General features: G+C 38.3%; 1 protein-coding gene and 1 pseudogene across 1 annotated transcript in view; both read right to left on the bottom strand.

The window, feature by feature from the left end:
- LOC133091242 (zinc finger protein 791-like) overlaps positions 1–3,167 on the bottom strand; it is a 27,357-nt gene extending 24,190 nt beyond the window's left edge. Inside the window, exon 1 of the mRNA XM_061190309.1 lies at positions 3,082–3,167. The gene's annotated coding sequence lies outside the window, so the exon portion shown is untranslated. The remainder of the gene's footprint in view (positions 1–3,081) is intronic.
- LOC133090680 (zinc finger protein 709-like) lies at positions 883–13,273 on the bottom strand (annotated as a pseudogene).
- Positions 13,274–13,821: the final 548 nt, after the last annotated feature.

The raw sequence follows: 13,821 nt of genomic DNA on the forward strand, positions 1-13,821 counted from the left end.
TTTTTGTCCTATCACAAGTCTCTCTTCTTCAAAGTCTTTTCACCAAATACCAGTCAGAAGGAATGAAGAAGCAAATGGAAAAACATAATTTACGTGAATGTACACCCTTTGACAACCTTGTCATAGGTTGTCAATTTTGTCAAATAGGTTGTCAAAATGACAATTTTGTCATACAGAAAAAATTATTCCAAGTGTTTAATAGTATGGAAAATGGAAAAAGGTTCCTATACTCACCACCACCCAGAAAAGATCTTTCTGTAATAAAGGTACAGTATATATAATAGATTAAGGATATCTGAGAACTGCCACCCAAGGCCAGTAGGAAAATCCCAACAAATACCAAGCCTAATTGCATATTAGAACTACACTTTATGGGGTATATATATATGTATAGCTGATTCACTGTGTTATAAAGCAGAAACTAACACACCATTGTAAAGCAATTCTACTCCAATAAAGATGTTAAAAAAAAAAAAGAACTACACTTTAATCACCCATAGGTCCAACAGACTTAAAAACGGAAAAAGAAAATATCATTATCTGATTAAAGGAAAAATCACTACCTTTTAACCTTATGAACTATTATTAAAAGATGACTTCCAGAATTACCTCACCTAAATATTCACTTCTGAAGGTAACTAGTACAAATCCAACGTCAAGAAAGGCACTTTCATAAAGATCCTTAGTAAACACATATATTTATAAATTTTTATAACAAGTCTTTCATATTGAAGATTTTCTGAAACATTATTCTTGGATTACTTTCCAACAAATTACCTCATGTTACTGACATTTATATTTGTTTCTCATGGGAGTTTTCACATATAAGTATGTGGGCCCACTGAAGTCTTTCCTAGGCTCTTTAAAAACTATACCTATTATCTAGTGAACCCTTTCATGCTTTTGCAAAGTAGAGAGATCAGAAAAGGTTTTCCCACATTTTTCATATTTACATGGTTTCTCTGTAGTATGCATGTGTCTCTGAATGCCTAAGACAGAAATGTAGGCTTTCCCACGTTCCTACGTTCATAAGGCTTCTCTCCAGGGTGAGTTCTTTCATGCACTTGAACGTAAGTGGAAGCAAAAGTTTTCCCACATATTTTACAGTCATAGGGTTTTTCTAGTATGAGTTCTTTCATGTTTTTGAAGAGAACTGGAAAAACGAAATGCTTTAGAACATATTTTACACACACACGGTTTCTCACCAGTGTGAGTCCTTTCATGTGTTTGAAGAAAACTGGGAATAATAAATGCTTTCCCACATTCTACACATTTATATGGTTTCTCTCCAGTGTGCAGTCTCATGTGTCTTTGAATGCCTGAGAGAGAAATGTACGCTTTCCCACATTCCTTACATTTATAGGGTCTCTCTCCAGTGTGAATTCTTTCATGCACTTGAACATAGGTGGAACTGAAGGTTTTCCCACATATTTTACATTCATAGGGTTTTTCTCCAGTATGGGTTTTCTCATGTTTTCGAAGATATCTGGGAATACTAAATGCTTTAGAACATGTTTTACACATATACGGTTTCTCTCTAGTGTGAGTCCTTTTGTGTATGTGAAGAGAACTGGGATTATTGAATGCTTTCCCACATTCTTCACATTTATATGGTTTCTCTCCAGTGTGCAGTCTCATGTGCCTTCGAATGCCTGAGGAACAAATGAAGGCTTTCCCACATTCCTGACATTGATAGGGTTTCTGTCCAGTGTGAGCTCTTTCATGCACTTGAACATAAGTGGAAGCGAAAGCTTTCCCACATACTTTACATTCATAGGGTTTTTCTCCAGTATGGGTTCTTTCATGTTCTCGAAGGGATCTGGGAATACTAAATGCTTTACAACATGTTTTACATACATATGGTTTCTCTCCACTGTGACTCCTTTCATGTATTTGAAGAGAACTGGGGTTAATGAATGCTTCCTCACATTCCTTACATTCATAGGGTTTTTCTCCAGTGTGATCTCTTTCGTGTTTTTGGAAAGCTTTTTGAGAACATAAACCTTTACCCCATTGCTTACATTCATAGGGCTTCTCTCCAGAGTGAATTATTTCATGTGTTTGGAAACCTTGATGATTACTGAAACTTTTTCCACATTGCTGGAATTCATACAGTTTCTCTCCTGTGTGAGTTCTTTTGTGCCTCTGTAAGGAACTGTAATATTTGTAAACTCTCCCACATTCCTTACATTTATATGTATTATACAGTCCCTGATCATATTTTTTAAAATCTTGAGGTTTGTGTTCAATGTGACATTTCATGTGCCTATTAAGAGATGAATGATGCATGAAGACTTTTCCACATACACTGCATTCACATGGTTTTAATCCAGGAGTTTTCTTGTCCTGATCGAGAGGTGGAATAAGGCTGAAGTTTCCTCCACATGGACTACGGTCTTTACGCTCAGAGAATCTCACTACCATATGATTTCTGAAAATGTGAGAAGCACATTATTAATGGTTTCTTAATCATTTTATATGTATTGCATTTATTACAATTGATAGGAATAGTGTGGTTTTCTAATTTGTGTGAATTGTTAGGAATTGAATATACTGACTGCTCTGCAACAGGACTGCACCCTTTCTATTGAAAAGCGATATTCAAATACAGGGTTTATTAATACTGCTTGCAAGTGAATTATTTTGCAAATACTGGACATTTATATAACATTTAAGAAAATACTTTTGAAAGAAACTTTCTAAGAATAACTAAATTAGAAGAAAGGGCTATTTGTTTTGTTTGCACGTTTTTAAAATTTCATAATATACCAGGATTCTCACGTGAGTCAATGCTTTCTATTGTCAGTGTGACTTACCTTAGTTTTCCCCCCTGGTTTTTGTAGTGCTCTTCAATGTCATCATCATCCCATTTTGTTCCTAAAATGCAGACCCAGTAAAATAATTCCAAAGATTGGAAATTAAAGAAATATTATTTGACTCTATGTACATTGTTATCTGTGATCATGCCTGGTTTATATACCAACATCCTCCCTTCTCACATTACACAACTTAGAACAACATCAATGAACAAGAAGCATTTGATCTCTACCTGAGTAACTGACGGAAAGTCCCCATCCTTACCTACTGAGGCCAGGTTCCTAAAGGTTTCCTGCATCACATCTCTGTAGAGTTTCTTCTGTGTAGGATTCAGTAGAGCCCACTCCTCCAGGGTGAAGTTCACAGCCACATCCTCACAGGTCACTGAGTCCTAAAACATCCCAAGTATGTGTACAGTAGGATGAGTGACAGCACTGGACACCTATATTCCATTTATGGGAAGGTTATGTATGATTCTGTCCTTTCCAAACATTTACTCACCCTCTGTCCACACTTTCTTCCTCATTAATTTATCAGTACCATAAAGACATGAAAATTATTTACACATTTGTACTGTGATCACATTACATTTTATTTCTCTCTAGTGGCAGGGCCCAGAGAATACTGGGAAATGACAGAAATGCTATACAAATGAAACCAATATTATCATTTTAAGACCATCAATTCCTTATGAGAAAAATTCTTTTATTTCCTTCCTTATTACCCACCAATTCCAGCACTCCAAGAGACAAGGGGTCAAATCTCTGTGAGGTTTTAATGCGTAAACCACTGTGAATAACTACAAGCTTTTTCTTCTCTTCCCATTACCAAGCATGAGAGTCCAGGAGGCCTCTGGCATGTAACATTTAACAAGGTCCAGCTAGTCACAGATCCTACAGTACTCCAGGACATTAAAAGTGACAAGATGCAACTGGCTGAATGAAAATATTCTTGGGGAGAAGCACTGCTTTTGCCCTGTGTCATATGTATTACAGACTCAGTACCTCCTTTGTCTCTCTGTCCAATTTAATGGACTAGAAAGTTATTTGGAACATAAGAGTTCAGACATGACAAAGAAGGCATGACAACTTAGACCACAAAATCTCTACACTCCTGTGCCTCAGGGCAGCTTCCTGCCAATTCTGGGAACACATAGGCATACACACTGAGATAATAATGTCAGAAGAGCCCATGTGGCACACCATGACAGTTGATCCTCGTCCCTGCTGACATTAAAAAACAATTTAAGGAGAGAACAAGATGGCGGAGTGGAGGGACATGGAACTCACCTCCTCCTGTCAGTACATCTACATGTGGAACAATTTTTTTAGAATACCTATTGAAAGCTTGCAGAAGATCTCATATAACCAAAGCTGCAAGAAAGATTCTCACATAACTGGGTAGGATGAAGGGAGAAGAGAGCAGAGGAATTGAGATGGGACCTGCGCTGCTGGGAGGGAGCTGTGAAAGAGAAAAGGTCCCCTAAGCCAGGGAACCTCCTTCACCAGCTGGGAGGTCCACCAGGATAGATAGGGAGCTTCAAAGGCTGGAAAGGAGAGTGTGGCAGCTGGCCTGCAGCCTGGCAGGGTAGAGAGAGATCAGAACTGAAGGTCCTGGTAACATGCCCACACTTCTCAGCCCAAGACATGTGCCTGCTGGTGTGTGCAATGACTGGGTGCAGAAACGTGGCTTCAGCGGACAGACCCGGGGAGAGGACTCAGTTTGGCTGCACAGAGACAGCCCACAGGGCCTGGACTGTGGCCTGGGTCGCAACTGGGGGCATGAGCAGGACGGAGAGTGGGTCTGCCATAGGAGCCCCATTGTCAACACGGGCAGGAGGGGAACAGGTCTGCCATAGCAGCCTCATTGTCAGCATGCTCATAGCAGGGATCTATCTGCAGTGGGTTCTTTGAACTTTGTGGGCCTGAACAAGCAGAGGCAGGGCTGAAATCTGAGCCAATTGCAGGCAGTCCTACTGCAGGTGCTGGGATGCAGCTCCAGCGGGTTCTCGTTCCAGCAGATTTTGGGACCAGGACTGCTTGTGCTTACCTGAGAGCCACCTGAGCCGATTATCTGCTGGCTCAGGGGACATGACTCTGTGGGTTTAAACACTGGTGGCCCTGTGCATGCGCATACATGCCTAAGGAACCTCTAACCTGATTACCAGAACCCCCAAGTGAAGGCGGCCATCAAGGGCAGTGCCAGCAGCAGTGATCTTTGTGGGTACGCACACCAGGTGGCAAGCAGCATCGCAGAATCACACATCCCACAGACATCTCCTGGGGATGAAGATGAAGTGGCTCCTTTCCCAGTGGGAGGGCTCCAGTGTCACCTACCTCACACCACAGCTTAGAACCGGATCTAGGAGCTTCTATTCCAACAACTAGAGAGCAGACCCTGCCCCCAACAGACCTGTGACAATCACAGAGCAAAGAGGAGGCCCCACCAAACATCCAGTGCAGTCTCTGATCACCACAAGGCCAAACACACCAAAAAGGGCGAGCAGAGCCTGATGAGACACATGGCAAGCATACATACTAAAAACAGCCCTTGCACCATGAATACTGGACTCAAGCAGTCTACACAGGGACACTCCCACAGAACATCACCCCTGCGAGACCACAGTAGATAACTGTTTCTCCTAAACTGACAGAGTCAGAGAAATATAAGAAAAATGAAAAAGCAGAGGAACTACTCCCAATTAAAAGAACAAGAGAAATCCCCTTAAAGAACAAACAATGAAACAGACCTCTCCAGTCTACCAGACCCCAAGTTCAAAAAGGAGGTAATAAAAATGCTGAAGGTATTAAGAAAGGCTACCAATAAAAATGTGGATCACTGCAACAAGGAACTAGAAACTATAAAGATGAGCCAATCAACATTAGACAACTCCATTGCCAATATGAATACTGAGTTAGACAATAAATAGCAAACTTAATAATGCAGAACAACGAACAAGTGACCTGGAAGAAAGAATAACGGAAATCACCCAATCAGAACAGCAGACAGAAAAACAAATGAAAAATATGAAAGCAACATATGAGATGTATGGAACAATATAAAGCATGCCAATTTACGCATAATAGAATCCAAGAAGGAGTAGAAAGAGAAAAGGGGATTGAAAAAGCATTGAATAAATTATGGCTGAAAACGTCCCAAACCTAAAGAAAGAAACAGATATCCAGGTACAGGAAGCACAAAGGGTCCCAAACAAGATGAACCCAAACAGACCTGCTCTAAAATATATCATAACTAAAATAGAAAGAAGTAAAGATAAAGAGAGGATTCTAAAGGCAACAAGAGAAAACCAAAGAGTCAATCACAAGGGAATCCACATAAGGCTATCGGCTGATTTCTCTACAGAAGCTTTGCAGGGCAGAAGGAGTGGCAAGATACACTGAAAGTCCTGAAAGGTAAAAACCTGGAACCTAGGATACTCCACCCAGCAAGATTATCATTTAAAATAGAAGGAGAGATATAGAATTTCTCAGAAAAGAAAAAACTAAAAGAATACAGCAGTACTAAGCCTATCTTACAAGAAATATAGAAAGGTCCTCTCTAAATGGAAAAGCAAGAATCTATATGAATGGGAAAATCAAAATAGTGAAGGTAAATATATAAGAGGATTGAAGATCACTTAAATAAACCAGTACATAGATTTAAAAAGAATCAAAAGAATACTGTGAAAGCAATTATAACTATAAGGAACAACAAAAGGGTAATAAACATGAAGATGTAAAATAGGACATCAAAATCACAAAATGTGTGGGAGGGGGGAGTAAGAATGTAGATCTTTTACAATGTGTTTGAGCTTATATGACTACCAGTCTAAAGCAAGTACATACATTTACGGGTTAACAAACTTGAAAACCAGGCTAACCACAAACCAAAAACAAACAATAGATTCACAAAAACCAAAATGAAAGAAACTCAAGCATAATACAAAGAAAACCATCAAACTACAAAGGGAAAAAGAAGAAAGGAACAAATAAGAAATATAAAATCAACTGGAAAACAAGGTTTTAAATGTCAATAAATACATACTTATCAAAAACTACTTTATGTGTCAATAGAATAAATGCTCTGATCAAAAGACAGAGTGGTAAATTGGATAATAAAACAAGAACTTTCAGTATGCTGCCTACAAGAGATCCAATTTACGGCAAAAGAAACATAAACATTGAAAGTAAGGGAATGGAAAAAGATATTTCAAACAAATGGAAATTAAAAGAAAGCAGGGTTAGCAATACTCATATCAGACAAAATAGACTTTAAAACAAAAGCAATAAAGAAAGACAAAGAAGGACACTAGATAATGATAAAAGGATCCACAAGAAGAGGATATTGCACTCATTAACATACATGCACCCAATGTAGGAACATCTAAATACATAAAACAAATATGAGCAGACATAAAAGGAGAAATTGATGGGAATACAGTAATAGGAGAGTTTCACACCCCAGTGGCATCAATGGACAGATCTTCCAGACAGAAAATCAGTAAGGCAACAGAGATTCTGAATGACACAATAGAATAGTTAGACGTAATAGCTATTTATAGGACACTACATCCAAAGAAACCAGAATACACATTCTTTTCAAGCACACATAGAACATTCTCTAGGATAAACCACACAGTAGAACAAAAAACAAGGCTCAACAAATTTAAGAGGACAGAAATTATTTCAAGCATCTTTTCTGACCACAACAGCATGAAACCAGAAATCAACCACAGAAAGAAAAGCGAGAAAAAAATGATTACATGGAGACTAAAAACAACATGTCCCTAAAAAAACCAATGGGTCAACAATGAAATCCAAGAGGAAATTAAAAATTACCTCAAGAAAAATGAAAATGAAAACACAACCATACGTAATCTATGAGATGCAGCAAAAGCAGTTCTATGAGGGAATTTCATAGCGATACAGAGCTTCTTTAAACAAAAACAATAAATCCCAAATAAATAACCTAACCTACCTCTAAAAGGATTAGAAAAAGAACAACAAAACCTAAAGTCACAGAAAGAGGGAAATAATAGAGATCAGAGAGGAAGTAAATAGAGATTAAAAAAAAAAAAACATTAGAAAAGACCAATAAAACTGAGACCTGGTTTTTTGAAAAGATAAAAAAAAATCAACAACCCTCTAGCCAAGCTCACCAAAAGGAAAAGAGAGAGGACCCAAAGAAACAAAATGAGAAATGAAAGGGGAAAAACAACAACCAATACCACAGCAATACAAAAAAATCATAAGAGAATAGTATAAACAAGTATATGCCCACAAAATGGACAACCTACAAGAAAGGTACAAGTTTCTAAAAATATACAGCCTACCCAAATTGAGTCAAGAAGAAAGAGATAATTTGAACAGACCAAGCACTAGAAGTTAAATGGAAACTGTGCGAATCCCCTGGTGGTCCAGTGGTTAGGACTCAACACTTTCACTGCTGTGGCCTGGGTTCAACCTCTGGTCGGGGAACTAAGATCCCGCAAGCCATGTGGTGTGGCCAAAAATAAATAAATAAATTTAATTTAATTTTAAAAAATTGAAGCTGCAATATAAAAACAAAAACAAAAAACTCCCTGCAAACAAAAGTCTAGGACCAGAGAGCTTCCCTGGGGAATTCTACCAAACATACAAAGAACTTATACTGATCCTTATCAAACTATTCCAAAAGACTGAAAAGGCGGGTACACTCCCAAAGTCATTCTATGAAGCAACCATCACCCTGATGCCAAAACCAAAGACACTACACAAAAAAGAAAATTACTGGCCAATATCTTTGATGACTACAGATGCAAAAGTCCTCAACAAAATGTGATCAAATCAAATCCAAGTACACACAGAAAGGATCATACAACATGATCAAGTTGGATTCAACCCAGGCTCACAAGGATGGTTCAACACACACAAATCAATCAATGTGATACATGACATCAACAAAAGAAAAGACAAAAACCACATGATCATCTCAACAGGTGAAGACAAAGTATCTGATAAAATTTAACATGCATTCATGATAAAAACTCTCACCAAAGTGGTTACAGAAAGAACATATCTCAACATAATAAAAGCCAATTTTGGCAAACCCACAGCCAACGTAACACTCAATGGTGAAAAGCTGAAAGCATTCCCAGTAAATTCTGGAATGAGACAAGGATGCCCACTTCCACCACTTCTACTCAACAGAGTATTGGAAGTCCTAGCCACAGCAATCACAGAAGAAAAAGAAATGAAATCCAAATCAGAAGGGAAAAGGTAAAATTGTCATTATATGAAGATGACATGATACTGTATATAAAAACCCTAAAGACTCCACACAAAAACTACTAGAACTGACAAATGAATTCAGCAAGGCATCAGAATATGAGATAAATATACAGAAATCTGTTGCATTTCTTTACACCAAAAAAGAAATATAAAAAAGAGAAAGTAAAAAAACAATCCCATTTAAAATCACATCAGGGACTTCCCTGGTGGCGCAGTGGTTAAGAATCCGTCTGCCAATGCAGGGCATACATGTTCAAACTCTGGTCCGGGAAGATCCCACATGCTGCAGAGCAACTAAGCCTGTGTGCCACAGCTACTGAGCCTGCACTCTAGAGCCTGCAAGCCACAACTACTGAGCCCGCATGCACAACCTCTGAAGCCCACATGCCTAGAGCCTGGGCTCCACAACAAGAGAAGCCACCGCAATGAGAAGCCCACGCACTGCAACGAAGAGTAGCCCCCACTCGCCACAACTAGAGAAAGCCTGTGCAGCAACGAAGACCCAATGCAGCCAAAAATAAATTAACTAATTAAAAAATAAATAAATAAAATAAAATAAAATCACACCAAAAAAAATTGAAATACCTAGGAATATGCCTAACCAAGGAGGTGAAAGACTTATATGCTGAGAACTATAAAATATTGATAAAGGAAACCAAAGATGATTCAAGGAAATGGAAAGATACCCTATGTTCTAGGATTGAAAGAATTAATATTGTTAAAATGGCCACACTACCCAAAGCAATCTACAGATTTAATGCAATCCCCATCAAATTACTCATGACATTTTTCAAAGAACTAGAACAAATAATCCTAAAATTTATATGGAACTGTAAAAGACCCAGAATTATCAAAGCAATTCTGAGGAAAAAGAACAAAGTTGGAGGAATAACGCTCCCAGCCTTCAGACAAAACTACAAAGCTACAGTAATTAAAACAGTGTGGTACTGAACAAAAACAGACATAGAGATCAATGCAACAAAATAGACAGCCCAGAAATAAACTCACACACCTATGATCAATTAATCTTTGACAAAGGAGGCAAGAATAAACAATGGAGAAAAGATATTCTCCTCAGCAAGTGGTGTTGGGAAAACAGGACAGCCCCATGTAAATCAATGAAGTTAGAACATTCCCACATACCATACACAAAAATAAACTCAAAATGGCTTAAAGACTTAAATATAACACCTAATACCATAAAACCCCTAGAAGAAAATATAGGCAAAACATTCTTTTGCATAAATTGTAGCAGTGTTTTCTCAGGTAAACCTACCGAGACAATAGAAATAAAAGCAAAAATAAACAAATGGGACCTAATCAAACGTATGAGCTTTTGCACAGCACAGGAAACCATACACAAAACAAGAAGACAACCTATGGACTAGGAGAAAATATTTGCAAAGGATGTGAGTGACAAGGGCTTAATTTCTAAAATATACAAACAGGGCTTCCCTGGTGGCGCAGTGGTTAAGAATCCGCCTGACAATGCAGGGGACACAGGTTCGAGCCCTGGTCCAGGAAGATCCCACATGCCACAGAGCAATTAAGCCTGTGGGCCACAACTACTGAGCCTGCGCTCTAGAGCCGGTGAGCCACAATTACTGAGTCCATGTGCCACAACTACTGAAGCCCGTGCACATAGAGCCCGTGCTCTGCAACAAAGAGAAGCCACCGCAATAAGAAGCCCGTGCACCACAATGAAGAGTAGCCCCCGCTCACCACAACTAGAAAAAAGCCCACACACAGCAACGAAGACCCAACGCAGCCATAAATTAATTAATTAATTAATTAATTATTTTTTTAAAAGGGACCTAAATAGACATTCCTCCAAAGAAGACATACAGATGATCAATAGGCACATGAAAAGATGCTCAGCATCACAAATTATTAGTGAAATGCAAATCAAAACTACACTGAGGTAACAACTCACACCAGTCAGAATGGGCATCATCAGTCTACAAATAATAAATGCTGGAGAAGATGTGGAGAAAAGGGAACCCTCCTACACTGTTGGTAGGAATGTAAATTGGTGCAGTATGCAGGTTCCCTAAAAAACTAAAAAGAGTTACCATATGATGCAGCAATCCCACTCCTGGGCTTATATCAGGAAAAGAGGAAAGCTCTAATTCGAAAAGATACATGCATCCCAATGTTCACAGTGGCACAATTTACAACAGCCAAGACATGGAAACAACCTATGTGTCCATCAACAAATGAACGGATTCCAAAGATGTGGTTTATATATGCAATGTATTATTACTAGGCCATAAAAAAGAAGGAAATAATGCCATTTGCAGCAACATGGATGGACCTAGACATTATTAGACTAAGTAAATCAAACATTGATAGACAAATATATGATATCTCTTATATGTGGAATCTAAAAAAGAGTACAAATGAACTTATTTACAAAACAGACAAGCTCACAGACATAGAAAACAAACTTATGGTTACCAAAAGGTAAGGGGGGAAAAGGGATAAATGAGGAGTATGGGATTAACACATGCAGTTTACTACATAGTAAATAGATAAACAACAAGGATTTGCGTATAGTATAAGGGATTTATAAATTGACAAAAAAATTTAAGAGCTGCAGATTGTAAGGGAGCTCACTGAAGTCCGTGATGTTTTCATGGTGAATATTCCCATGATTGTAAAATAAATAAACCTGTCCACAGTGTTTTCCTCCCAAAGAACATAAAATCACCATCCTCTAATCAGAAGGAAGTCCTCTGTGACCAGCCACTGTAGAGGTGTCCTTCCTTCCTCTGCCATTGTCAAGCTCCTCTAGGGAGAAAAGGAACATGCAGTTCAACCCCTAAGCATAAGAATCCCTTAGCTGAAGACAGCACACACTGCCAGTAGGCTATAAAAGGGTATATTCCTCCATAATTGAGGTCTCTGGCGAGTGTAAGGCAGGCCTCTCAAGCAGGCGTGAAATAGCTTGAGAGAGCAAGGAAACGTGTGTGGACTTTTTTATTTTGGTTTTGTGGTGGGATACAGTGAGAGTTTACACACAAGGGCAGAGCATGTGTGGATTCAATCTTTTCCTGCGCCAAAGGTAGGAGCAAAGCCTTTCTCACTGTCTTGGATACATGTGGGTCACAGGGGAAAAAGGAGGGATGAGGCTCTAAAGCTGTCCACAGTCAACTGTCAAAAAATTGGAGTCAGAAGCTTCTACTTCCAGCTCTGGCATTTAATAACGTAGAAGCTATCATTCCCAACCTCGCAAGAAAAAAGCAAAATAACTTGAAATAAACTTCTTTTCTTAGATTCTTCACAGCATTTAGGTCACAGGGCAACCCACGATCTTTAAAATTGGGAAAGAGAAAATAAATACAACATTATTAATATTCCCCAAATATTCTGTTCTTACCATGGCCTGTCAAAAAATTCTATTTCAGCAGAGTTTAATGGAAACACAAAAAAGACAGAACAATATCCATGAACCCTAACATAAACTGTCTTAAAAAGAAGATTTATAACCATCATGGGATTACGAAAGGAAAAGACAGAAAAGAACAGAAGAAATTAGTGTAGTAACAATCATTGAGATTTTCCTAAAATTAATGATACACGACACACTGTAGATCCAGGAAGCTCAGAGGACACTAAACACATAAACAATAAAAACGGACAACCAAGTAGCTCGTATTCAAACTAGACAAAAACCAAAGACAAGGTGAATATATATGGAAAGAAGCCAGAGGGGAAAACACCTTAGTTATACAGAAACAAAGATTAGAATTAAATCAGACTTCTTTTCAGAAACCACACAAGAAATAAAGAGTGGAGTGAAATATTTAACGTTTTGAAACAAAAAACAACTCTCCTAGAATTTTGTGTCAAGCGAAATTATCTTCCAGGAATAAAGGAGGAATAAAGACGTTCTCAGAAAAAAATTGAGACTTTGTCTTAATAGACCTACTTTGAAAGAAACGTTCAGAAACTCATCAGAAAGAATGTAAATGATGAAGATGTAGGATTAGAAAAACAATATATGAAGGTAAAATATCTACTGTAATTCTTATAATTAATATGGCAGATAACCACTTTGTTTCAAATATGAACAAGAATGTATTTGGCAATTATAAACTTATGGATAAGTGAAATAAATGAGAGCCATGTGGCAAGGGACCAGAGATGGGGGAAGTGGGAACAACTTCGTATGAGGTTACCTGCATGCCCAATGAAGTGGTATAGTGGACTTGACAAATGATGTGGCTTAGTTGTAAGTGTATACTGAAAACTCAAGGGCAAGCACTAAAAAAGTGAAAAAATATGTGTAATTGATATACTAACAGAGGATTAAGAAAAACAATCAGGTAAAATGCTCAATTAAAGCCAGAGATGGCAGAAAAAGTGGGAAGACAAAAAGAAACAAAGTACAAGGGTAACAAATAAAAACAATAAAAGGTGTGGTAGGTATTAATCCAACTGTATTAGCCACCACTTTAATCAAGGTCCCAATACAACTGAAAGACAAATACAGTAATGACAGATTTTTTAAATCACACTTAATCGTATGTTGTCCACAAGAAATCCACTTTAAACCTAAAGACACAGACAGACGAATGTTAAAAGGATGAAGAAAAGTGTCCTATGACAAAGCCAGAGAGGGGCAAGGCTGACAGATCAACCAGGAAAGCTTCCAAAGAGGACCACCACCGGCAGGATTTCGGATAGGATGTCTGTGCCCAGAAAAGATCCTGAGGGAGAGGCATGAGGATTC

Source organism: Eubalaena glacialis, chromosome 4 (genome assembly GCF_028564815.1).
Source record: "Eubalaena glacialis isolate mEubGla1 chromosome 4, mEubGla1.1.hap2.+ XY, whole genome shotgun sequence".
NCBI classification, from domain to species: domain Eukaryota; kingdom Metazoa; phylum Chordata; class Mammalia; order Artiodactyla; family Balaenidae; genus Eubalaena; species Eubalaena glacialis.